Source organism: Pinus tabuliformis, chromosome 3_1 (assembly GCF_031772625.1).
Source record: "Pinus tabuliformis cultivar Carrire ecotype Pingquan chromosome 3_1, CPIR1, whole genome shotgun sequence".
Classification (NCBI taxonomy): domain Eukaryota; kingdom Viridiplantae; phylum Streptophyta; class Pinopsida; order Pinales; family Pinaceae; genus Pinus; species Pinus tabuliformis.
In genome coordinates, this window is record NC_142301.1 from 923,688,200 (window position 1) to 923,705,215 (window position 17,016).

Genomic DNA, 17,016 nt, shown 5'->3' on the forward strand with positions numbered 1-17,016 from the left:
GACAACATTAACTTATCAAACTAATTTCATTGCGTGTTCATTTTAAATTTCTATAAAATATAACTAAAAATGCATTATCTAGATGGAGGCTTTTGTGAGTAAAGTTATTTAGAGATCTATTTTCTAGATCCATCACATAAATCTGTTAGATTGCCTACGCGTTTCAAACCAACAAATGTGGTTCATCTTCAGGATGATTAGATAAAGAGAATCTCATCCAATAAAAAGAATTAAAAAAGGAGAATAAAAATACATTTTTTTACATTTTGATGGGACACTTCTTTATACACAGATGAAACAATCATAAAACAACCTTCATTATTTTTTTTAATGAAACACTCAATTTAAATGATAAATGTGACATAATTTTGTATTCGAACATTAAAAATAAAAATAAAATGATAATAATCATATTAAAAAATTCAATGAAAGGGTTAATTTTCAAATAAATATTATTTAAAAAAAGATTTTTTTGTTAAAAAAATGTATTATTTAATGATTCTAAGGCTATTTATAAATTTAAAGCAATCTAATATCAAAGATTTTTTTCACAGTTTTCATAATTAATTTATAGTATTTTCTAAACATACATATAAATTAAGGTGTTATAAAAATAAAAACTATACAAACATTTAAATTAAATTATAATTCAACCTTTTATCTTTTATAGATTGTTTTTACAACTAATTTTAGTCTTTATAAATTATTATTTTTTAAATGATATTTATTTGGTAATTCAAAGAAAAATTCACAACAATAAATAAGATTGTGGACTGGATTCATATATATATAGATATATATATCTCTGTTTGGGGTAGCTCAAGTGTCAATGATCGAACCAGAAGTCTTGGGTTCAATTCTTGTGCTATCCCCTATTGGGGTGAGAAATTGGACATGCTGAAGATGTAGTCCTACCAAGCCTATATATATATATATATATATATATAACGAAAGTACGAGAAATTTTGGAGTATTTCTCTACATTTCATGGATAGTGAACTAGGTAAACCATCAACTCTGATTATGAGATTTCACCTCGAAAAGAGTAGAACTCATGATTAACAATAACTAACGACAATATTAAAAATTTCATGCCTAGCTTTAGACCACTTAAACTAACCCTTATGAAATACACATAATTACACAAGCATGATTAAGATGTTGTGAAATTGAATATTTAGGAAAGAATTTGAAAATACTTGTCAATTAAATTGACATGTAACTTTGCTACCAAGTTTGATTAATTAAAATGTATTTCAAATTTGGAAATTACTTCTAAAGAGAAGGAATGGATAAACATTAGGCTAAAAAAAATTGCATTTTGTGACCATATACAACTTTTAACCATTATTTAAAAAAAATTAAAATGGTAAGTAAACAGTTTAACCCAAGCTTCTCGTTTCTCGCAACATTGGTTTGAATCCCTTACATGGTAAGGCTTGGCTCATGGAAATATATATGTCTGAAAGATATAGTATATAGTGTCTATATCATAGCAATGGTAAACATAAAAACATCTCTAGCAAAAACAACAAGCTTGGTAATCAATGGACCTTTGGTCTTATATGCTTAGATTAGGAATATTGTGATGTTATGATAATTTCAATGTATATTGTATATTAAAACAATTAGTGATGAGGATAAGAGGTTATAACCAAGAATATATAATTTATATTGAAATCAAGAGTAGATGAAAACAAAACAAGTTATCAGTTGCTGTCGCAACATTAATTCTCCTTGACCAACCACTATATTCAAGGTTTAAATCAATGTTTTAAAGGAACCATGCGAATAAACAAATTTTAATTTCGACCTCTTATTGCACACAAAAGGGTATTATTTACTAGATTTTTATTAAAAATTTGGATAATAACTTCCAAATTTGAAATCAATGTTACTTTAATGCTAGTTTGCACCTAGCATAACTTCAATATCATTTAATGTTAAAGGGACCTTTTGCACCCATACATATCCAAAGTTTTGAAACTCCCACGGTTCAGCAACAAGCCACCAAGAGTAGATGAAAACAAAACAAGTTATCAGTTGCTGTCGCAACATTAATTCTCCTTGACCAACCACTATATTCAAGGTTTAAATCAATGTTTTAAAGGAACCATGCGAATAAACAAATTTTAATTTCGACCTCTTATTGCACACAAAAGGGTATTATTTACTAGATTCTTATTAAAAATTTGGATAATAACTTCCAAATTTGAAATCAATGTTACTTTAATGCTAGTTTGCACCTAGCATAACTTCAATATCATTTAATGTTAAAGGGACCTTTTGCACCCATACATATCCAAAGTTTTGAAACTCCCACGGTTCAGCAACAAGCCACCTGTCATTCTTCTCGCCGCTTGTCACCTCTTCTATGCTCCTGCCCCCTCTTCAAGTTCCCTCTTCAAGTTCATTTGTTATGAACATGTAAAAATAGATAAAAATAGTTAATAAATAATATAAATAATAATCATAATAATATATAATTAAATAATAATTAATTAAACAAAGAGGCATGTCTCTATAGACATGACTCTTCGTGAAAGGGTACTTACCTGGTTATATATACATGATCCTCATTCTCATTTGTATCATCCTACATCAATTCTTTTTTACAATAAACAATTTACTATTACTATCCTACAATAGATGTCTTAGTCTTCGAAGTATTTTAAATATTTCCGTTGCGTATACGACTTTTGGTCATTTCATTGGTATCAGAGCCATGTTTGATCCTGACTTTTAGCCTTCAAATTCTGTCAACATTGTTCCGTCAAGACTCTAGTGTTTTCACTACGAAGTGGGAGGTTCTCCATTCAACCAGTTTCGTTGATTCGTTAGAGGCCCTTGGCCATTAAAAAAAATTAAAAAAAATAAAAATAAAAAATAAAAAATGCTATAGGAAAATAAAATAGGAAAAAAGCATATAAAAGAATATAAAAGCAAAAATTGAAAAATAAAGTAATTTTTTTTATAGTGGAAATCTACCAACACTACCGCTTCTAGAGCCACCATTGTTGTTGACTCATTGGAATTTGCCCCCGCCGTCACCGACTTGGAAAATCTAGTCGCGCACTCCACATATTTCCTCCACGCACCATGTAAATCCCGCATTGCTGCCCTTGTTGACTCTCCCAACTGTAGTCAAGACACGTCGCATCAACCTACACTCTGCCCATCCATCGAACACGCCTTCATTGTGATTTCCGTCACAACCCATCCATGCCTTCGTCGATGTAGTCTCTCACCCCAGCCCTTCATTCAAACTTGTCGCTCTCGACACTCCATTCGAAGCATGTGGTCACACCGACACTTCCGGTAACTGCGTATACTCTTAGTGAACGTGGTTTACACATGGTATTATCTGTTTAATATTCAACTCTGGCTAGTGTCTACACTGCCACTGCATCCCTGATCCTCTGTCGAGTCATCCTTCCCCATCGACGTTCATCCTTCCCCGCTGCCTGACATTTCCCAAACTGCCTAAAATTTTTGCTCGACATCTTCCCTATCGCCTGAAAATTTCATCGTTCGCTCTGCTCAGACCAGCAATCGAATTTAAAAAAGAAATATCGCGCATATCTCCCACTATCTTCTCTTGTCCCAACAACCAACAACGCACTGTCGTTTTCTCCTCTCTCATACGTCACGCCCATAATCAAGCTATCCCCGCGTCCCTTAGTTATTTAATATAGGAGTTGTCTATAATGCGACTTTTTGAAGATTCGGTGACGGAATCCGGCGGAAGAATTGAGGTCAAATCTTGATTTCTTGCAGTTAAAATGGTTTTTTAACTGTATATTTGGATTCAGCACCCTGGAAAACTCGGACGCTTTCATTGTGCAGAAACTAGCTATGAAACTTGCGATTCCAATAATTCCTGCCGGATTTCGACCGAAAAATCCGCCGAAAAGGCTTTCAAAAAGTCGCGTTATAGACAACTGCTTTAATATATGGTTATATTATAGAATTATATAATATAGATATATAACAACTATATAGTCCCCACACACACATATATTTTACCCATTATATATATTTAAGGTTATATAATTTATTTAATTATATACAAAAAAGGAGGTCAAGATTTTCATAAAACATTATCATTATAAAATTATAATTTAAAAAGAGAATTGTAAAAAAATGGTTAAAAAAATATTATTATAAGGATTAAGAAGGCTATTTTTTGCCCCCATTAAGGTTCATCCTGAGAAAGGAAAAAAATGGAGACCAGTAATGAAGAAAAATTTCCAGAAACTTCACGTAATTATGTTTCAATGCTATTTAGAATTAAAGGGTCTATTGCACGAAAATATGTCACTATTGCTATCTCCCCTGCCGAAGATAAAAAATATATAACGCATGAAATCACAAACCAGTTAGTGATTCCAGAGTAAAAAATAATCGGAAATTAGACTTTTTTGGCAACATAAATTATGACATAACCTATTTATAGTTAAGCATTGAAGATTATACATTTATTTCACAATTCTCAGTTCAAACACTATGGAGCAATCAAGGTGACATTATTTTGGGTTCGCCATGGATGGAAACCCTAGGTTCCTTCATCCTGAATACGAAAAAGAAGTTTTTGACATTTTCCCACAAAAAAAAAAAACACTACAGGACGTTACTTTGAAGTCAGATTCAGTCATGTCAGAAGACATACAAGATATTTCAAAAGTAATTTTTCAAGAAGGTAAAAAAGTTCTACAAAATATGCAAAGAGAAGTTGACAAGATCACTACTGACAAAAATGAAGAAGTTTCTTGGCTTAAGGATCATAACAAAAAATTACTCATGCAAATTAAAAAGCTTAAGAATGACAAAAAGTCATTAAAAGACAAGTTAGAGAAACTTACTCAAGAAGTATCAAAGTCTCCAGACGTAACAGTCCAGGTTGAAGATAAGGGAACTAATACTGATCCAATATGTTATCCATGATAACTCACTAAAATAAATTTTAGTTTTATTAGTTGAGGTTTTCCACCACTGATATTTACATCTATTTGTTGGTTTTTCTGAAAGAGGTTGTTGTGGTTTACATTTGAAGATTAGGATGAAGGATACGTTTATTCTTTTTGTTTAAGAGAAATTCTGATATTCTCATCCCATTTCACTCATTCCAACTCTAGCCGTTTTCCCCATTTCTAACTCTAGCCGCATACCCTCCCCTCTTTTCTTTACAATCCATTTTCTAACTCTAGCCATGACCCATTCCCTTTTGAAATACTTAATAGACATGCCGCGGTTCTTTTTATAAGGTTGGACCTGCAAATCATATCGCTATCAACCTTTCCCTTTTTTCCTTTGCATGCATATCCATCATTTCCCTCTTTTCGCCAATTGCGATATCGCATTTCCCGTCGATCGCAATAAAGTCCTTTCCTCGCCGATTGCCATATCGCAGTTCTTCACCGATATCACATATCGCAAAAACCTCTGATGATATCACATATTTCCACATCCCCTACCGATTGCGATATCCCTTCTCCCACTGGTTGCGATATCATAATCTACGATCGCATAGTCAAGGTTCCTGCTCCCCGAAGTCCTCTCCGACTTGTGATTGTGATCTACAAGAACCCTCCCGGATGCAATATTTTATGTGATACATTCTATAAAGCTCTGCGTTTGGCTGTTGGTGAATACTATGAAACATGGTTAAAAAGGGACCCTCTCATGTATTGCAATTTCAATGTCAACAAGCCCGTATCAACGACCCAGATTGAATCATCCGCCTAGATCAATTGCCTAGATCAACACATCCATTTCGCTTCCACTCCATAAGACAACGAAGGTATTTCTCGACGTTTTCAATAGTATGGTCATTAAAAAAGCATGAGAACAGAGGGTAGCAAGACACAACGAGAAGCGAAACAAAAAGACAAAAAGACACAAATACAATGGGGCACCTTCAAACATGTTTCAATCTACGAACAACATGCCTACCAGCAGGATAAGGACCCAAAGACAACACAACAGATTCGAAGAGCTAGATGTTCAAGTTTCCACCAATACAGTGCCGCGCTTTAAATTATTGTAACAGTTCATACAACTCCCATTGGTATTCAAACTCTGTTGTAACATAAATTCCTATGAAGGCTCAGGTTTTATTAATCATATAGGATTAGATCTCATAGTTGTCAATCGAATCTAGCCTAGGTGGCAGATTATGTAAAGAGATCTCTTCTCTATAAATAGGTAGATTTTCGACTCTCCACAGGATGGGGATCGATGATGTGAGAACCACTATTGTATTGTTTTCAATTAATAGAAAATACAGTTGCAACATACTCTGTTTTAACCTGAGATTCATTCTGGTTTCAGTCCTATCCTATCATGCTCCTTTGTTATTAGTTTTTAGAGCTTATTTGATTACTTGGAATTCAATGTTGCTCCAACTTCCTTCAATTTGCTGTGATTATTGTGAATGTCCATTTCCACATTAGTAAACCAAATATGCCTTAGCTTCCATAAAACAATGTTGTTTGTTGTTGTTTTTCTTTAATTGACTCCATGCCCAATGGTGGCTGTCCTCACACTCTTTCACCTGAAAAATCACATAGAAAACCAGAGTTAGCCATCTACATTCTTAAAAAATATTGAGATAGCCCTCTCAGATTGGAAGGGCTAACTTCCAATCAAAATTTGGTTTGAAATAGTTACTCCGGGTTGAAGGGTTGACACAGCCCGACCCCCACCAACCGGTTGATAGCACAATCAATCACAACTCAAGAAGAGGACAAACTAGATGAAGTAAAGATGTACTCAGAAGTTGCAGTACCAACAACAAAAGATTCAAGTGAAGATCCAGAAATTAACCATTCAACTTCCATAACTAAAGGAAATCAAATATTTCAAATAAACCAGGAAAATGACACAAACAAGATAAGGGAAAATAAAATCACTAGAGTTTCTTATGGACATCTGAATGACGAGAGTAGACAACTCAATCAAGCTACGTATTTAGAACAAAAATAAGAACCTAATGTTCCGAAGAATAATAATGTCAGTGCAATCCATTCATGTGATAACAATTCATCACAAGTTTCCAGTCACTGCAAGATTCGACAGAAGATTAATTTAGGATGGTCCAATCCCTTCTTAGTGGGACAATTTTGTTTGTCACTTAGAGGATCATATCAACTTGTGTCGACAAAGATGTTTGTTTTGAGACGAGAAGGCACTCGTAGCAGAAAAAGAGATCAAGTAGAAAAACATTCATGGTAGAAAAAGAGATCAAGCCCTCTCATCAACAAGCTTTGAGGACCAAGGTTTTTGAAGGAGAAGGCAATATTTTGAACATAAATGATGTAAAAATAGATAATAAATAATATAAATAATAATCATATTAATATATAATTAAAGAATAATTAATTAAACAAAGAGGCATGTCTGTACAAACATGTCTCTACAGGTCCCTCATTCTCATTTGTATCATCCTACATCAATTATTTTATACAATAAACAATTTACTATTACTATCCTACAATGGATGTCTTAGTATTTTAAGTATTTTAAATATTTCCGCTGCGTATACGACTTTTGGTCATTAGATCATTCCACCGCCCTCCTGCCCCCTCTTCAATCCATCACAGGGAATTTTTCCCCTTTCAATCCTTCAATCTATCATAGGGAATTCTGCCCCATCTTTAATCCATCAGAGGGAATTTTGTAAAAAACCTACAGACCTGCATGGAAATTTTGCAAAAAACTTGCATCATCAAATGTCAGTTTCATAGAAAAATGCAGACAAGTGAACAAACAAAAGGTACCAGCTTCCCCTTGCTAGCCAACTGCTTCAATCAGGTACGATATTTTGTTAAGTGTTGTTCTGAAGGGCTTAGGTTGTAGTAGGAACAAAACTCAATTAACAATACCTTATTCCATTCTTCTTTTCATTTAAATGAACCTCTCATAAAGTATTCAATTTGAAATGAGACCTAGAATATTTTGCAAGTATTCAATTTGAAATGAGACCTAGAATATTTTGCATTTCATCATAGTAAACTCTTTGATAGGAAGGAAAGTAAGGAATATAACAAAAATACTTTAAATATTTTATTCCTTCAGAAAAAACACACAGGATTTAACTAAACATTATTAATCTCTAGAACTGTAGCGCTGAACAATATCAATTTAAGCATCAAGGAAATTCTCGCAATTCAAAGAAAATAATACTTCAGTTTGTTCTCCAAGATTACATTGAGGGTCAACTGCAATATTCCGTTCTAGTTCGATTGGTAAATCTCCAACAATATCTGCTGAAGTGTCTCTATAATTATTTATTCCCAATCATCAAAACTATAATCATTTTCATTGTAGGTATTCTGCTCTACATTAGCTGGGGTTTTAGCTCGTCGACCAACATTATTACCCTCACTAAGGCCATAGGTGAAATTTCCAGAATCCAGTCCAATTTTTCTAGTTTTGTGCAATGAATCTACATGATGGTAGTGGTTAAATTGCTCTGAATTATGTTCAGCACCTAAAGGTCGTCTAGACTGCCATCTGCCAGATGAAACTTTGTCAACTGCACTGGCCTGGGCGAATCTTGACGCCACTGTCTGCGCAAACAATGGTGGAGAGGATACATTATCATTTCCAATCAATTCATGTCTTAATGAATCTATTTCTCGCTGAGTAGCCTAGGCATTTGGATTTGTTGTTGCCGGGAAAAGGCAGGTCCATCAGATCCACTACCTGCAGATTGAGCTACCACAACCCATCCTGAATTTGGCAATTGCTTCACTTGCTGGTGCAATGGGGCAACAAAATGGTGACCAAATGGTGTTTGGTGATAGTAAGGCGAGTTTGAACCATGGTCCTGATTAGAAACTAATCCAAGATCATGCTGCAAAAGAGGTGAATACGGAAGAGGCCGAGTAAGCAATGTGGTATTACCATGGGAAATTCCAATAGCACCAGAGTCAGTCTTAACCTTAGAATGACTAGACACAACTTTTTCGCCAAACCGATCATGCCAAGATTGGCGATCCTCAAATGTGCGATTATCATAATCACTCTCATTGATAGAATGACATGAAAAACTGTTTAGCGGTTTGCGTTCGTCTTCGTCAAAATTGCGACCGATGTTTGCAGAGTTAGGGAGATAAGATACATTGTCTTCAAAACCCCGCTATGGATTAGTTGCAGATCCCTGCTTGGCGCGATGATCGCCTGCTGCATAACTCCGGTTAATGGAACGGCCCATTTTGTTCTAGTGTTTTGCTTCTCGTGGAAACCTCTATCCGCAACCTTGAAAACTCTGCATGCAAATGAGCTATACATAGTTCAAACCAAACTAAAAAAACCCTAAGAAAAAAATAATACCAGTAACAATATCGCGACATTTTTTTGTTCTTTGAAATTATTGTGTAGTTATCTAACCCCGCGTGTTGAACAGAGCAACAAAACTAAACAAACGAGGCAACAACTTGCTTGAAAATGGAAACAAGTGGCACTCACAAGTATGCATGTCGAGTACGTGGATCACTTTCAATTACAATTAAAAAAGTAATTAGAAAACTCCTTGACCTTTGATTTAAGAAATTATAAATTATGATTAAAACTATTTTCCACCACTTGTCATTCCTACAAATTTGGCGTTTGTTTATAGTTTATTCAATTCATAGTCAGTGTTTCTGATAGCTATACTGATGTTACAATGATGGGAAATTTATCACGGATAAACATGAGATAAATGCTTGACTATGATAAGTACATGAAATTAAAGGTGGCTCTATTAACATATAAATCTGAACCTTGAAATGATTTTTCTACCACATAGTTGTGTAGGTCTATCTTTCTAGAGCATTTGGATTTTCTAGATAATACCTTTGACGTGATGCTAAAAAAAATGACTTTGATTCAATAGTAAAATTACACATGATTTATTAATGTGTTCAATGAACATATACTAACATACTCATTTAAAGAGAAAAGAAAAAGAAAAAATAAGAACTCATTTCATCTTTTTAATTACACAATACATATCCTTTCATACATCAAAGGCCAAGTCTGTAAGTTATTGATTGAGAAAGCAAGAACAAGGCCTAGTGATAAAAAATGATAAGATGGCTTTAATCTGTTCTAAATGGAAAACATGGTTAATTCAAGCAAAAGTATTGGACTATTTACAAATTAGAACTAATTATTTTGTGAACGGTTGATTGCACTGATTGAAATAAAAATAAATGTTCATGGGAAAATTTCATCAAGTATTGTTATAGTTCAAGATATATTTGTGCCTAGAGGCCGCTAGGATGTATGGTTGTAGTTATTTAAAAAAATCAAATATATCATTCATATTATATATGTACAAGAGCCTAGTGCAGATACATGCCAAAACATAAAATATGTAATAATATGATGATTTATATTGTTAAAGCTGAAAGTATATATGCACTCAAAGACCAACAGGACACCGATATGGATACAGTAAAGCAAGAAAATAAATAAACATATTCTTTATACTATATCAGGAGCACAATACAAATCCATGCAAGAAACATTGTTGGGCTACATAGTAGAGAACATCCTAACACACCACGAGATAGAATAAAGCACGAGGAGTTTATACAACACTAAACATCACCAATGCTAAATATGTAGTGGAAAATCTTCTTTTATTCACTCAGTTCGTTTGTTAATAACTCAACACGACCCAACAAATCAAGATAGGTGCCAACTGTACTACCAAATTCCTTATAATAATAATCTCCAAAGATTAGCAATTCAAAATGTACGCTGCTAGCTCTACGCAAGGCAGTGTTACCGTAGTTAGTCTCTCTGGGATCATAATGACATTTAATCTGATGAAGATAACTCTGCTCTAAAACACACTTAATCCCAATATCTTGTTTACTCTTCTCCTTGGAGTGAGTTTGAAATATAAACTTCCTAAGCTACTGAAAGAAAAAATACTATTTTTCTTGATTTGCTTTCCAGAAAATATGTTACGCCTTATTAACATACAAACCATAAAGAGATTAGTTCCTATTTCGTCGTTTGCAGATTCTTAGAGTAATTTAGTGGAAAGTGCTAGGGCTAGGAAACGATGCTATTAATATGTGTATAATAGACTTAGCTCGGTGAAGAGCTATGCATGGGAAGTCAAGTTTCAAATCTCTCTCTTTTCTCCTATGAAATGACCCCGTCAATTTGTTCTTGGTTGTTGAAGAGTGAAGGTCACTTGCCCAATAGACAGATGGCTCTAGTTCTCAAGATTAAGGAGAAAAATAGAGATACCACTACTTACTTGGCTTATAGTCACCACGAGTCCGAATTATATGAAAGAAATGCATAGCTTGAAAATGTCCTCAAGCACAAATGATGCACCCTAAACTCTGCCCGGACAATACAATACACTGTAGCAAAAGGGTCTGTAGAAAACTTTGATTTTGATTTGTAGTCGATGTGTAGTACCTTTTTCAGTGATTTCAAGTGAGCCCACCTATTTCCTTTCTGAATATATTTTTAAAATTAAATTTACGTTGTCCCAATTAATGGGAACCAACACTCTCGTGATATGCAAGTTTTTAAAAGCCCAACCAAAGATAGTATAAGAATCCAGTTCAAATGAGCATACAAATTTAATTTTTGCACAAAAATGTTTTTCGTTGATCATTTTATTAAAAAATAAGCTTTAGTATTTCACTGCATTGACAGAAGATTAGAGTGGGCACTAAACTTGAGACTATGGAACCCTGATTACAACATATGTTCTGGAAGGTGAATTATTAAGCTTAGACGACTCAACTTGTACTATTTGAATTTACTGATGAGGGTGTCCCAAGGTAGAGGGAGTTCAGTCCAAACTAATCGTACGATCTAAGCTACAAACAACTTTATGCAGTAATGAAAGATGATGGCACACATATCCCTCATTTATTAATCTATTGTTGATCAATATATATTTATTTGAAGCTCATGTTAAATGGTTGTTACATCTTCATTGCCTCAGGTGCATCGTGCATGGGATATAATATATCGCTTGAATTGCAGGCTCTATAAAAACATTATGGAAGGGACTCCCGACTACATGCAGCACTGGTTTACATTTAGAGAGGTTGATAATCCAAAAGGGAAATAAATTCCATAAAAATAAAACTATAAGTGAAAAGAGAATAAATTCAATAGGACTAGGATCCAATTTATGCTGAGAAAATGGCTCTGAATTTGTGCGAGGAATCGAACCTGTGACACTTGCGAGGGTTTGGTTAACTTTGACCAGTCAACTGCAGCACCATCAGCGACTTCGGATCATGTTAGTTTTTCTATTTATTGTCTAAGTGGGGAGGTGTGGAGTTCAGGCAGGTGATATTCGGTGTGGGGTGATTGTCTATCAGGTATCGAGGAGGCATCATCAAAAGGTCTGTAAGGAAATATTCGCTTGCTGAGATGGATGAAGAACTAGTAGATTACTCAGAAGACCCTTATGAATTTGCGTCGATTTGGACAGAGTATCCACCTCAACATAATGATATGACTTCACTGAGACGAGATGGGATACCGAATTCATAGGTCAATGGAGCTAGGGTTTCACTAGAGGTGGTATATGGAATCCCTACATCCTTGAATTTGAAAATATTCTAGCATCTAGACATAATTCACTAGGATATCATAGCACATGGAATATCATGGACCCTTTTATACAACTGCAAGCATATTTCCCAGCTCCTTCTCCATTCTCGCTGCAATTTATGGAGACATGCATCAACCCTAGCCCATTAGACGAATTTTGTTATGAACCTCTCAATCAGGATCAAAATACTGGAGTTTTTGTATATTTCTCTTGCTCGGGCCCGTCTAGGGTTCAATATTTGATGGAAAGTGGATAGGCTCAGCACATTGAGGCATCACACCTAAATCTCTAGAATATATCCTCGGCATAGACCTCAGGTTGTTTTGTAGGCATCCCTGTTAATTCTCCTAACTGTCAACAGGTGGAAGCTAGGGTTATTATATCTTCAGATACACCCTCACAAGATATTGGAAATACAAATGAGGGCTTTCAGAAGAAGAGAGAGAAGAAATATAAGAGCACCAAAGTCAGAGAAAGAGGGAGATTGTTGGTTCTAGGGGAGGGCATCAAGTTGGATGAAGTCATGGATATAGAGGATCGTATTTTGGTAGGAAGATTTTGAGGGAGAAATTACTCGTTGATGTGTCTGAAGAAATGGGTCTTAGATATTTGGGGACAGATATCAGAAATTTTGTCGAATGTGGTGACTATGACCATGGGATGGTTTGCATTACGCTTCAATAGGCCAAAACATGCTTCTTGGGTCTTGACAAAACACTGGCATATTGAAATGGTGCCTGTTATGCTGAAGAGATGGTCACCCCTTTTCGATCCAGAGAGAGAGAAGTTGGGGGTTGGACCAATCTGGGTCAGGATGCTTGGATTTCCACTTCAATTTTGGACCGAAGATGTTTTCATATGTATAGGAAATGATCTGAGGTTTTTTTTAGATTATGATAAATCATTCGTAGAATCTGGAAAGATGAATTTTGCTCGCATTTTGGTGCATCTCAATACCAGAGAAGGGCTGGTGGAAATTCTAAAGCTACAATGGTGGGGCATTAATAGATTGCAAAAATTGGACTATGAGGGGGTTCCTTTTAGATGTAGGAGGTGTCATGAAGTCTCTCACCTATACACAGAATGCCCTCTGCTTGCAAAAGATAAGCTGATAGAAGATTCAATGGACATGAAAGAAGGGAATGGAGCTAGATCAAATGACAAGAACCAAATGCCTCCAAAGAGTTCGGTTCGTATGCCAAATGGGAAGGACATGGAAAAAGGGAAGCAAGTCTCCTTTGTTTGTTCTCCATCACTGAGGGTAACTAGAGATCGTGCAGCAACAACGGGTTCCCCTTCGGGTACTGAATTCTCTTTCCCATCTCTTGATCCATATAATTTGAATAATCTAGTTGTATCTTGTCATGATCATAATGTTGGGGTTCCATTATCTCGATGTGATTTGAATTCAATTACATGTCCCTCGACCTCTGTTCCTGTATGTTGCTTCACTCCTTCCCCTACCATTCCTGTAGTATTCCAGGTAGCTATGTTCACTAGGGAGGTGATCCGAGTTGACTCAACTCCCAGATTTAACCGAGATCTTTTTCTTTCGTGATGTGATTAGAATTGCATTAAAATGGCATAAAGGAACATATATGCATGCTGTAAAGAAGGAGGAACATGACAATAATCAACAACATAAAACACAAGATGTTGATAACGGAGTTCGTCTAGGAGGGACTATGTCTTTGGGCCCCAGTGTCAAGATGGTGTAGGCCGCTGCATTAAGTGCTAGAAAGAGTGATGATGTACATGCATGTGTTTTCTCTATCATACAAGGAATATGCCCTCACACAGGAGTGGCTCCAAGAGATGTTCCGCTACAGGAACTCTCATTCAAAAAGGACTCCTATCAGTATGACATAATTTCACATATGACAATAATGAGCATCTCGTCAACATGGAATCAAAGGGATATCAATTCAGACATACATGGTGACAACATGAGTATCCCATCAACATGACAACAAAGGGATCTCAAACAAAACATGATGAATCATGACAACAAGTACATCCCACAGATGATTCCACGTCACATCAAGAAGGAATCATGAAACAAGTAACAAAACAAGATCCCACATCAAACATCAAACAGGGATCTGTGCAACACAATGCATCTCATAGCAAAAAAAAGTACATGAACACACTGCATATACCTCACATCCTGGGGCCATCTGAAGAAAAGGATGTTAAACTGCTGAAGCTGGCCGTACCATCAATCTCGTGGCGTCGAATCGCATGGAATGATTGCTCGCACATGAACGCTGACACCTGCACTTCACTTTGAAAAGTGGCAGAAAAATGAAATGATCAAATGGAAGATCTAAATGCACCATCAGATTTGTGGCATTAGATAGGGTAAAATCGATTGTCAAATTTCTGAATTCTGACAAAGTGAAAATCTGGGGCTTAAGTAATCTTTTAGATTTCCCCTAGATTCCTCAAAGGTTACCTCCAAAAGGCCATCTGAAGATTTGATGCTCAGATCAAAATTCTAACTGCGCCATCAGGTTTGTGTCGTTGAGAGGTGTAAGATCCACATAAAATTTGTCCAATTTGGACACTGGCAAAATTTCTCCCTCCTTAGAATTTGGCTCAATCATGGTTCCACTTGTGCTTTTCCAAACTCATGGTTCCACCTGAAAAATTGATAAAAAAACTTCCTCGAACTTTGTGCTGTGTTCTGCCTCGGCGTCTATGTCGTTGCTCACGGTTCTGCAAGGCTAGCGCTCTCCATTTCGGTACCTTTCGGTCCTCCATCACACTGAAAGGAAGGTTTATATGGTGTTTGTGGGTGGAGATTTCCAAATTAAAGGTTTTTGGTGCAATGGCTAGCACCACTGGTTTGTTAACACAGGGTCAGGGGATCAAATCCCACCCCTTCCAAAAATATCGCGTTGTTATTTTTTTAACGCAGGTTTATAACCGTTGCGTTGGGGACAATGTTAAATATGGTACACTATTGGTTTGTTTTGGCATACCGTTAAGTTGGTGTGAGTTGTGACATGGTGGTGGTGTTGAATGGGGCCGCACATGGTGGCGGGCTGACCTACGTGGCTGGTGCGGGTTCAATACCCGCCGGCCTCACATTTAATGTATGGCATATATTAATAGTTGGGTGGTTGGGGTGTGGGCTGGGTCCACCGGAGGTTGCCCGCCCACCTCACATTAACATTGTTTAAAACATTAATGCGGTTGGTTGGGGGGCCCATGGGGGTCATGGTCCGTCGGCCATTTTTTTTTAATAATTTGTTATGTGTTAGTCGTTGGGGGGTGGCGGGGTTGGTGGCCCGTCAGCCGATAATATATAGTTGGGTGGTTGGGGTGTGGGCTGGGTCCACGGAGGTTGCCCGCCCACCTCATCGTTAACATTGTATAAAACATTAATGCGGTTGGTTGGGGAGCCCATGGGGGTCATGGCCCGTCGGCCATTTTTTTTTAATAATTTGTTATGTGTTAGTCGTTGGGGGGTGGCGGGGTTGGTGGTGGCCCGTCAGCCGATAATATATATATATATATATATTATTCTGTTTTGTATAATAAATATTTTTTGAATTTGTCTAATATAGGGGATATTAGACAAATTAACAATCCAACAAATTCGCTCACTTTTGGAGCTAGGTTTCATGCCCTGAGGTCGTGTGAAATTGTAGGACACTAAACCTGGCCGCAGACCAACTTTGACCAAAACTTTGACTGGATCATTCTCCCTCATACGAGCTCGGATTTGAGTGTCCTTCGCACCGTTAGAATCAAGATGACAAGCACTTCGATCTGGTGCTGGTTTGGGAGCAATTTGACCACTTTGAATTTTGACCCTTTCTGAGTCCTCTGGGACTTTTTCTTGTGTCTGGAGCCACCTGGATCAATCCTCCCCACTAAGGAGCTTTTGGTCCTCTAAAAGCATGAAAATAATCTACCACTTCTTTGTACCTTGTCTGCACTTACAAATTTCTCATAAGTCACCCTTCCTTCTCCTTCACCTTTGTCCTTCAGAGCCATAAGTGATGAGTCGACACTTGCAACCTCTGCAAACTTGTAGTACATTGTTTTGCAAATTACATGCTTGACTTACATGACCAACTAATGACCCAAGAATCCCATACTTGCCGCAAGTTTATAACACATACTCGATGGTCAAGTTTACATCAAAATGGAAACAATACCCCAGCTATAAAAACAAGGCCAATATATCATTGTTGCTTCAACAAGTGATGGAAAACACATCATCATTGCAACACATGATTTACAAAAATAAGGCCAAACACTATTGTTTCTTTGAAAAGTGAGGGAAGCACGACATCACTTTCATAGTCTATCATGTAACTCAAAATAAAAGCAGACATCATTGTTGCTTAATAGGTGATGGAAAACACATCATCACTTTTATATCTTAAAATGCGACAATGATTTACTAAAGCACG